The sequence below is a fragment of the Pavona decussata genome, unplaced genomic scaffold (genome assembly GCF_977016875.1).
Source record: "Pavona decussata unplaced genomic scaffold, jaPavDecu1.1 SCAFFOLD_321, whole genome shotgun sequence".
Classification (NCBI taxonomy): Eukaryota; Metazoa; Cnidaria; class Anthozoa; order Scleractinia; family Agariciidae; genus Pavona; species Pavona decussata.
The window spans coordinates 2191953-2204003 of record NW_028145711.1 but is presented as its reverse complement, the minus strand read 5'-3'; positions in this window follow the sequence as shown (position 1 = coordinate 2204003).

The window sequence follows — 12051 nt, the reverse complement described above, 5'->3', positions numbered from 1 at the left end:
TAATGGTAATTTAAACATTGTGGCTAGTAACGTCAGTTTCACTCCTGTAAGCATGTAATAATTATCTGAGGAAGTTCCCAAATTCCTAGAAACTGGGAACAATAGATGACTTGATAGCACATACGAACAATTTAAACAACCCGACTAGTTTTAAAAGACAACTTAAAATTACTAAAACCCAAATAAAGCACATGTTCGGAAAATGCTAAAATCACCCATTCATATTTTAAGTACACTCAGATGATAAATAATTGTCTGACGCATTTTCAACGAAATATTCCTATATGGAATGCGCTGACTACAAAAAAATTGGAGCTAAATGTTACGAGACTTTTGGGTTGAATATAGAAGTGAAGGAGTTAGGTGAAGACCATGAAAGCATCACAAGGATTTAAATTAAACAATCCACTGTTAACCTTTTCCCTAACCAAAATGGTACATTAAATTATGACTAAAGTAAGATTCTGAGGGAAAAAGAGATAAGATGGAGCGCCGTTTGCAAACTGCGGGAAGAAAAAAGGGTTTTGCTCGTCTTACCAAACATTGGCTTTTATTATTCTGTCAACAGGGGCTTTTAATAGAAATTCATCTCTTTGTGCATATTTCTGTTGACAGGGAAATCTACCATGCGAACTTAATACTTCCGTTTGAGATGAAAGGGACAGGCAGATACTATGAAATACTGTAGACAAAAACTTTTTACCCCATTTTAAATACTTTAGCGCAGTGTAATAATGTATCTGGGGAGGTTCTCAAATTCTTAGAAACAGGGAGCAATAGATGGTTTCATAGCACACACTGCAATAATACAAGGCAGACCAACTAGCTGCAATTGCAAGCTTTATAAATTATAAACCCACTATACAGTACATGATGATAGAACGGTAAAGTCACAAAACGAGGAATAGAAGATTATTTTTCAATTCAACACAGCTTGTTAGATAAAGAAACAAAAGTGTGGATTCGAATTCAAATTTTAAATTCCTATTAGGCGAAATCTTGTACTGAGCTGCAACCAGTACCTTGCCGTGTTATATTGGGCAACTGAAGACAACAGCTACTTTGATAACACAACAACGCTGCCATTTTCACGCGTCTAAGAAAAAAACAGCAAACCCCTGACTAAAAGGGAAACCATTAAATACGACTAGACTTGAAAATTTTTGGACGTATAAAAAGGACTTATTCAACTCTTTTACAGTGCACCTAGCCCCTAAAATTGTTTTTCGCTCAAATAGTTCTACTTAAAACTACAAGCACATCTGCAAAATACAGTTTTGGATTTTCTTGAATCAGGCTACCATTTTATGTGGCCGGGCGTAGTATTACATGATGTGTTCCCATAAATATGACTGTAGATGTAATCTCGTTATGGAACTGAAGTTCGCTTAAAAGGAACTCGGAAATGGTCCATTCAGTATCACATTCAACGAATAGAAGCTGTATTTCTCTGGAGCATTTAACCGATTTTCAGATTAGTGTTTTCCTACAGTGTACTGTGCACGTGTGGTGTAGTACGATAGTTGATTTCTCTACCATAATTATTAGACGACGGTCCCTCCCTTAGGGATATCTACCATATATAAGCTGTATGGCTATTAGACTCAAAGTCCGTTTTCGTGGTCCTTATAGTCCAGTCGCTCGCCTCGCGATGCGCGAATTCGTCGGTCGTCGGTCACTCTTTCGGTGGCTAAGAGGACGACTTGAAGCAATTCTATATTTACTGCTTTGGACTGCAATATGGATAGGAGCCCCCTTTGTAACAGACCTTGTGGCGACTCGAGTCTCGCCAGGATTTTGCTTAAAACTCTACCACAACGGGAGGGTGTTATTTCTAACGCAAAATTGAATGTTTATAAATTATTCGCTCAGTTTTTTAACCCTTCAACTCCTAATATGAAAAAAACAATTTCTCCTATCTTGTTCCCATATTTTCTTATAAAACTACTAAGAAGAAGTTATTAAAGTATCACCTTGGCAGATCATATCCTTAAGTTTCTCACGACCTCAGGGAGAGAAAAAGCATTGATATTACAAGGAGAAATTTGATGCTGATCACTGTTATGGTTTAAAGGGTTAAACAGCTAATTAACATACGGACCTGTGTTTACTTGACTAAAATAGTGTAATTTTCAATATATTTACTATTACCCTCTCTAGCTTGCATTGAACACCACCAGCAAGCACGATTTGCGAGCGCGGCGCGGCTCTGCGTTTTCCGAGGTAGAAGTTTTTTTCATAAAGTTGAATCTGAGAAGCTGAGGTAAATGCTTCTTTATTAGTCTTTCTCATCGTTTTGTAGAGCAGCAATTTTTCGGGTGAAAATTGCAAAGGGATAGAGAGGAAGAAAGTGGGTACGGAAGCAGAACAAAATTTTACGGGTTTGAGAATTTCTGCATCGGAGGGCGAGCCACGCCAGGGAAATTTTATTTTACACCAGGGAGAAATAAGATTGACCAGAGAACATTTTGTAATATACCAGGAACCAGGGAGGGTAAAATAACAATGACGTATGGTCTCAGCACGTCTATTGAAATAAGAACTTTGAAAAAACCTGATAAAGGATATGACGGTTGCCAGAAGCGCTTCGGCTCTCACTGGGTTACTGAAAATTATAATCCGAGAAACAAATGGAATGTAGACAGCGTGATATAACATACTTTTATTAATTACTAGGTCGTAAACAAGGAAAAATTCCCAGGTCTACTTTTCTACAAATTAAGCCTCCATATTCACGTTAACAAAGTTCTATATGTACATTTAGATAGTCACTCGTCTCTAAGTTACTTATATGGACCTGCTGGTTGCACGAAATACAAATACTTAGTAGAAACACTGCAAATTGGCAGCTGTTGGATTAATATACTTAACAGAACGTTACATGAAATTCAACTACAAACCCAATCGGCTTCAGGCTGTGATTACTAATCCTGTAACCAGAGGTGCTTACCATTTACATGGAAAACCCGGAAATTCCAGTTGGAAAATCAAATGGTGCCCATCATTCCATTTGGAGTACTTCTGAAATTATGGGCTTCTGGTCAAAGTGATACATTTTATTGCTTCTTCTGGGATTTACGGCTGATCTTCATACCTTTTTTATGTTATCCATCTTCTGTTAAGAAAAGCTAAGTCATTTCATTTATATTTATGCCAAAAAATTTCCATCCGGGGGATTTGCTGGTAAATGGTAAGCACCCCAGATCTAACGCCAGACCGTGGGAGATCTGGTACGAGATTAAGTGATAACTTGGGCACCGTAAATTCAGCAGTATTCACGGTTTCGCATTAAATTGTCTAGGGAAAACCAACGAGAAAATTAAAACTTAATAGTTGAAATGCTGTTTCTTGTATTCACGCATCACTTTATGGCCTATAAAACAGTGAAAATTTTAACATGCAGAAAATTTTTTAGAAAAAGCAATCATTTCCCGACTTTCTACGAGCTGCTGTTGGCTTATCAAAAATGCTGTGTGAAATTTTTCGCACTTTTTAACGACGTATTTGCACTTCGGAGACTGAAAAGTATTGGATTTTCAGCGTTGTTAAAGTTTTGGGTGACGATTCACGAAAGCAAACACTAGTTTTGCTTGACAATGTAATCCAAATTTCTTTGGGGGAGAGGGGTGGGGATGCTGCCCCTGACTCTCCTCAGTTCATTAAGTCAGTAGTCCACTTAATTTAGCGCTAAAATTGAAATTAATCGCTGGTCCTTGAATAAGTAAATGTCTTGAAAAAGTTACAAGCAAAAATTAATACAATGCTCAATAAAAATGTAATAAGATGAAAAAAAAAATACATTAAAAGGGTAAATATTATATTAAAAGGTAAATATTAAAACAAAATCATGGTTAACCTATAAACTAAGGTATGTCTATTTGTTGTGAGGACGTCGCGGCTAAAATAAGGGTACATATTATGTATCCAGAAAATGGTGAACTACGTCGTAAGTCACGAATATGAACGAATTAACAGTCACGTGTTTATAATTCTTGTTACTCGTCACTCGAACTCAAGACATGGTGTAAGCAGTACCCAGAAAAAACGATTTTTTTGTTGGAAGCTGCGAGATTCTCGAAAAAGCTGGATGCATATTCCAATTCAAGTCATCTTTGCTGACTTTACGAAATGATCTGCACCCAGATAGCACGACGGCTCTCTTGGTACAGCACTTCACCGGTATCACAGAGGCCATGGGTTTGAATACTGTTCCAGCCGAATTTTTCTAGCTTTTTTTCCCATTTGAGTTGCGTTCATAACTACGATAGTCGCTCACCATTTTGTTGCAATTTATCTTATAAGTGTTAGTTTGTCATGTTCGATATTTGGAAGTGTTTTGTTTTCATCCAAATATCATGCATGAGATTTAGATTCCTTGCAGAAAGATCTAGAAGCAAAAAAAAAAAAACCTTTCATGTCATGCTTTTTCGTCTACTCCAGTTTAATGCTAATTTTATATTGATAATCTGATCGGTTTTCATCCTTAGTCATCACGCAAAGAATTTTGTTATCGGTTGGATCATTGAAGAAAATTTTAGGATGAAAACCCTCGTTCCATTTTTCACTGGCCCAGTTATCAGTAGCGGCATAACCTTCTTTAGATTTCTCAAACCATATATAACTCTGCCCTTCTGGCATCTCTGTCATCACAACAAAATACTGCCCCAGCCCAGTTGAGTAACAGATTCCTGTTATTCCTTTTCCTTCTTTATATCCCCTATCTATTTCATTGCGGATTTCGTCCCTTGGCTGCGAGTAAACCATTCCTGCGCTTTCCCTGTGTACTCTTTTGTGCTCCACGTCGTAATGATATAAAATGATGAGCCCTGGGCAGCACATGCAGTAATACGAAACCCCTCATCCCACTTCTTCTCTATATCTTATGTGGCCGTTAGAATGGTTTGAGATGCGCCAAAGTTTTCCATCAGAAATATTCCAAATCCCAATTTTTCGTCACATGCAAGAGAATATATTTGATTGGACTTCCCATTTTTCAATTCCCACTCTTTTTGGACAAACTCAAGAAAGGTGTCATAGTTTGGCCGAATCCACCAGCGAGTGGGCAAAGTTTCCTGATTCATTGGAGTAGGAAACAAAGAAGATTTCGACTGAGAAGATTCATTGTTTTAGTGAAGCCGACCAACGTTAACCTTGTGAAAATATCAAAATCATTAAACCCGATAAACTCATAATTACTGCTTTACTCTTTTATAAGGATCTACGCGCCTTTCAAGTTTAATTTATGTTTTAGGGGCCAGGCTGGCCCGGTTTTCATGTAACCACAAACGTTAATTTTTGTTGTGATAAACAGCCATGCCGAAATTCTCGGCACGCCATGCCAACCCGGAGAGGCTAACCAGGCCAGCCCGGCTCATGTAATTGGCCCCTTAGTGTCTGTTTCATGATTTCTCAGCAGGTCTACGCTATAACACTTGTCTTGCCCAGGCATGTTGCTTGAAATCTTGCAAACTCAGCGCATAGTATTCATCGTTCTCATACTTTCTGGTATAACACTAAAGCAATCCTACAGCGATACATCAAGTTTGTACTCGAAGCCGAAAGCCGCGATAATATTCTCCTTCCGTGTAGGAAAACTGCGAAATGGACACAACTTTTAAACCAAGAACAGCACCCAATATGATTCTCTGAAAACTTCACGTTCTATTAAGGAATTGAAAACAACAGATACTTTGACGCCTCATGCGGGTAATGATTATTCTGTCAATTTCCCTGAGGCTATGAACTAAGCTGTAAACACACTCCGATGTAGATGCATGATTAATGCGGCTTCTATATGACAGATGCCCGATTTAATATTTTCGATATGATAGTTGTTTATAGCTCTGTACAATCTACTTACAGCATTCAGTAAACTATACAAAGCTACAGTACGACCACATAACCCAATGTTAGCCTTCTTTTCGTTGTCAACATTGATAAAATATGGTGATAACAAACCGCCGTAGGCCAAAATGCAAGCTTTCGAAGACGTTTTCCTTTCTATTTGAAAGCGAAATGAATATGGTTACTTCTTTTTGATACATTGATCAGTTTAATCATTTTTTTCCAATGTTGGATCGAACGGACCATTCGAGTCGAATACTTTCAGCTACACTAGCTACTACCACCATTCTTTTGTTCTTTGTTCTCAAGTATAAAATGGAGCAGAAAGAAACGCCACAGTGGCTCAGATAGTTGTTAAAAGCTCTCCTCAACCGCACTGCTTTTTAACAATAGTTATATTTTAGTCCTGTACTGTGTATTACACGCTATTCCTTCACTGCTACTGATTTTTAATTGTACTCTATCGATTGATGCAGTGTAAAACAGATCATATATGTGATTAAGGGTCAACAACTGTTACAATGCCTTACGCAAACAAAACGCACAAATAAATATAGTTATTATTACGTGTTCAACAACTACTGGAATGTCTTATGCAAACAAAACCAAGAAAAAAATAGCTTCCTATATAAAATCTAATTTCTCTTAAGGAGGGGCGTCAGTGCTGTTAACATACATGGCTATTAACTCTACTTGAGAGAAGAGATGGTGCTTGTACTAGCCTTAATTGAATACGGCCTAATTATTTACACTCAGGACTGACGTTTCACGAAACGTATACTTTACACACTCTGTAGATCTCTCTCATCGAATGTGGCCATTTTTGAGTTAGCTAGCAGTCAATATGGTTTACAGTTGGCCAAAAGCAAATTTAAACATTTGAGTGAACTCAAAAGACTATGAGGTAAGAGAGCGAATCCCCCATACATGCCCCTCTTCCTATGAAAATTTTTTCAATCTATTTTTGTTTGCGTTGCTATTTTAATGTCGACATCTTATTGGTCAGTTAGAGTGACGTCATTTAATTTTAAACTCAATGGCGGATTATAATTTCCCAAAATAGCATGGCGCGAACTAAAAAAAGATTGAAAATAATTATCACGGGGCACAGGGATTCGGTCTCTTACCTCATAGTCTCTTGGTGAACTGTATTAAATTTTTGTTGCCCTCGAATACCTTCTGTAAACCATCTATTATAGTTCATGTTGAAATTACACCTTGACAGTGCCACGCATACTGCTGTTTGCACAAGAGCAAAATACTTTTGATGTGAATTAATTTTGCGACTGATGGAAAGTAATGGCAGAATTAAAAAAAAATCTGTAAGTTTGCTATTGTCGATCCGAACAATATGCAATGCGGATACAGTCTGCACCCTTACCTGGTGTTGACAGTAACAGGGGTTCTTCAGAGTGAGCTATTGAATGATTCGACAGGAACCTGTAAATTGACGTCACTGACTGACGTTTGTTTTTCCTCAGTTCTAGTTTCCTGCGTTGTAAGAAACGAGAAAAAGATTCCTCTCAATTACACAGGATTGACAGCAGCTTCACTGACTAACTTGCAAGGCAATCCGCAATTGAAGATGTGCACTTTCATATATTTCACTCCCATGAGGTCACCTCCACGGCTATATATTACGAATTCACAAAGTATTAACCCTGTCTGATGCGTTCCCAGTTGGCTATAAAGCTCAGTTAGTACAGCACTGCACCGGTATCGCAGATCGATGCGATGGGTTCAAATCCCGATCAATTTTACCGTTCCCGCTCACGTTCTGAACTTTTTTCCGACTCTTTTTTTTTCGCAGCTGCTTCGTTACGAACAGTTTTTATACTAACGAAGGAACCTAATTTGGCCTCCATGTTAAAAAAAAATCTAGATCTTTTAGGAAAATATCAATATCAACAAATTTCCATTTAATTATTGTTTTTGAACTCCTTCAATGGAATGTGGGTGTCTTGCAAGATGATAACAAGTCGTATGTTTTAACGTCTCACTGAGATGCGTCAACAGTTTCTGTCTTTTGATGCTGTCTTTCCTTGTCACCCGTGCATAATAGATCGTTTACATTTGTCACCATCATTTTGTAAAGTCATCTTTGTTATTTATACCGTTCTGCAATCCTAGGAAGGATATGTCACGATTTCACACCTATCTTGCCCAAATCCATATTCTGCTAACTTACCTTACTCAGGCTCTCCTAAACATTTCCTTCCGAGTGACGTGGAAACACAATTGCGAACTGGAAAACAAAATGGACAAACAGCCCGACAGAGCTCAATATATCTGTTAAGTGTTTTGTTTGTATCTCGCGGTGAGTTTGATATTGCTCAAATAGCATTAAGTGTCTCTTTGTATCTCGTTGTCAGCTATATATTATATTGAGTTTACTTAAAATTTATAAAGAATCTGTGGAACGCCAATTAAAAGGCAAGCCTTGGATGATTTTTTCCTTTGAAAGCGAGATTATATCGTGCCGGCTTTTTGCCTCAATGGCTCAATCAATTAAATTGGCTGAACATTATCAAAGTGAAACGCATTTTGTTTACGATGACAGAGGCCAGCGAGTCAACTACGTGCGTCTATGCAACTGGAAATTTACGACCAACGCTCATACTTCTCTCAAGTTGTCCAGACCTCAAAAATTAGCCTCCAAGCGGATACTCGAAGACTTGAATCATAAACTTTCATTTCTAGCTATAGTTAATTATTTATTCGTTCGCAATTGATCAACGTACCTGCTACATTTTCATTGCATACATACATTTTCATTTCATTGCAAGTTACGCAACATTAGACAACGTCCGTTTGAAAAGTGTTTTTTTTTTTTCGTTTAATTGTGATAGCGTTTTTTAATCGTTTTTTCCCGTACACACGCATCCGTTTTCGTTTATTAAATAGTTTTCTTTTGCTCAAGTCATAGTTTGTTTAAAAAGTACATATATTATTGATACAGTGTATTTCAAATCGCTTTATGGACTGATTCCAAGAAGCCCTAGAAACGCCACAATACGATCAAGCGACTTCGGGCTGAATAATAGAGGACCTTCATTGTTTCTAAAACTATAAATTAATGATTAAGAAAAGAAAACGGCAAAAAATAGAAAACAACGAAGAATTCTATAACCATGTTTAACTTTTGCTTTCTTTAACCTAAGACCGTCAAGGTTATTAGTAATTTTCATAAATACAGTTTAAGATCTTACTAATACCCAGAAATGGACTCAAGTGAAAGTTATTTGCCAGTTCGTCCGAAATTATATTAGCCATTCATGCTGTTGTTCTTTCAGTCACTTAGAAGGAAGAAGAGGGTTCTGACTCAATAGCTCTGACTTGGTAGAGAGCAATAGTGTCCAAATCTTACAGTGTCAAATTCTTCGAATCAATGAACAACACCTTGAATCTATAGTAAGAAGTCCTTGAGTACCAGCTCGTGCAGATGATTGATTAAGACGGCAGGCCAATTTGGCTTTACTGAAGTTAAGTTTTACAGTTAGCATTCAATGTTATCAGAGTTTTCTTTGCCTTTGTGGAATATTCTTATAGCCGTGGTCACATTACACAGTTTTAACCAGGGACGTACGTTCTACTACGTTGAGAAAACTCACTCGAAATCACAACTGAAGTCCCCGGCCCCGGGGTACGCTTATGCCAGCCCCCACCTCCCTTTCCCCCACCCTCTCCCCCAACCGGGAAGGACAATGCCGAGAAGTGCCCAATAGGCAATTCCCGAGCTGCTGAAAGCGAGGATAAGTGCAAAGGCTATTCATATGAACATTAGTTTTGTTTGCATATGAATGAAAACTAATTTTCATAATATAAACTTTGCACTTAGCCTCGCTTTCATAATAAGGTTTACAGCAACAAGGAAATGGTCTATTAATGCCCTCGGGATAGACACTGCTGGGAAGGACTGATGCATAAATAGAAGACGATAATGTGTTCGAAAGTCAAGCCCATTAATCCTAGGTAATCCTAGGTAAAACTTCTAACGTTATTTCAACGCAAGAGTAAGGTGGTCAGGAACTCTCTTACTCCGAAGGGTACAGCGAAGAAGGCAAACACTGATTCGTCAAATTCTTCTCTGGTTAAATACCGCAGACTGAACTTTGTTGGGAAAGAAGTTAGGAAAAGCCTCTCAGTTAATATGCGCAACGGCAATTTTTGGCTCGCTTGTTTTGTCAGTCACAAAATGTGTTTTTGCTAGCGATGCCACTTCATGCAAAACACGCAAAGGTGAATACAAATTAACAATGAAAACTATGTATTTAACTGAATTAGTAGGAAGAGTACATTAGCTAGTAAAGTGGATAAATATGGACAGAAATCAGCAATTCGAGAGACGCGGAGAAAAAAAGTTCTTGACGTATGCAAACGGGCTTGGAGCCCCATGGGTAAGAAAATTTGGTAACCCGTCGATGTCAGAAATTTCGGTTCGGTTAGACGTCACTTCCGTCCGTCCGACCGACCGTACGTCGGTACGCAGCACCCAGGGAAACCAATGATAATGGCACATTCAAGTATGTGAATCTGTCCTGCGGCCAGGGTTTGTTTGGTGAGAAGTTAAGAAAACAAAAAGGAAGTTTTTTAGACAACAAAAGCTTGTGACCAACAGGGGTAGAAAGTAAGACAATTAGCGGTGGGAGAAACAAATCGACTCTTTAATAGGCGGCACCTCATAAACAGCTTTATAGCGAATGCCAGCCGAATCTTGAAGGGACATAATTTTACCCCGATCGGGCGCGACGAAACGCTGTATTTTTCCTCTTAAAGTGAAACTTTTCGCTCACTTAACGTTGTAAAACGAACGAAAAAATCAGTAATGGAATAAAAGGACTGGTTATTCTCCAAAGAGGCGAGTATTTATGTGGTATTGTTGCCAAAACTTTACTGGATTGCTGTTTTGCAAGTTACTGGTTTTCTTGTAGTGTTGACACGCCCTTTAACTCAATACTGCTAACTTAGAGCAGTCTTTTGAGCTCAATTTTTTCGGTCCATGTTTATTATTTCTCTTGGAGTTTTGTTTCCTAATCTCGTCCCATTTTGCATCATAATTAAAGAAAATTTGATTCTTAGCTAGAAAAGTCAAACAAACTTATAAATAGCTTTGCATAAAATACTGACAAGTTTTTCTCGTATTCATTTCTAATTTTAGCATTTATTTGTGACAATCTTGACAGAGAACAAACGCAAATACTTAAAACAATAGGATACAACGGCAAAGGGTAAGATGTGCCAGTATACTTTCTGCTTATGCAGAACATTAATCGTTTGAAAGAAATGTGATGGTATATTTCCAGCCTGGTGAATGAATGAGAATGATGATTATTCTAGAAAGTGACGCAGGCATACTCGGAAAAAAGGAAATCCGAGTGCTCCTATCAGGAGTCGAACCTAAGACCTTCCGATTACTAGTTCGGATGCTCTACCACTGAGCTACAGGAGACTCGTGGGAGCTAAGGCCATTAAACTAGGTTCATGGGACAAACATCCTACATACTGCTAGGATTTGAATGTTGAGCGTGTGGTATATGAAAGAAAGGTCTTAGGTTCGTCTCCTGATAGGAGCACTCGGATTTCCTTTTTTCCGAGTATGCCTGCGTCACTTTCTAGAATAATCATCATTCTCATTCATTCACCAGGCTGGAAATATACCATCACATTTCTTTCATATACCACACGTTCGACATTCAAATCCTAACAGTATGCAGGATGTTTGTCCCATGAACCTAGTTTAATGGCCTTAGCTCCCACGAGTCTCCTGTAGCTCAGTGGTAGAGCATCCGAACTAGTAATCGGAAGGTCTTAGCTTCGACTCCTGATAGGAGCACTCGGATTTCCTTTTTTCCGAGTATGCCTGCGTCACTTTCTAGAATAATCATCATTCTCATATATTCGTTTGTTTGTGCGAATTTTTCAAAGATTGTTGTTTGGTTTATTTCTGTACTGTTTGCTATGAATTGTCACAGTTTTTTTTCCATTTATAACTCCAGATATATTTGAAGTCTGTTTTATGGTTAGTGTAGCCTTTTCATCTTAGATCTACGCAAGGCTTTCCTGATAAGCAAAATTTACTAGAGAGTGACAGTGCTACGTTAAGCGCGGGTAGACTGCTCGCAAACCGGTTCGCCTTAAAAACTAATAAATAAATAAATAAATAATAAGTAAAAACATGAAAAATAAGCATGTTATTCACTGGCCTAT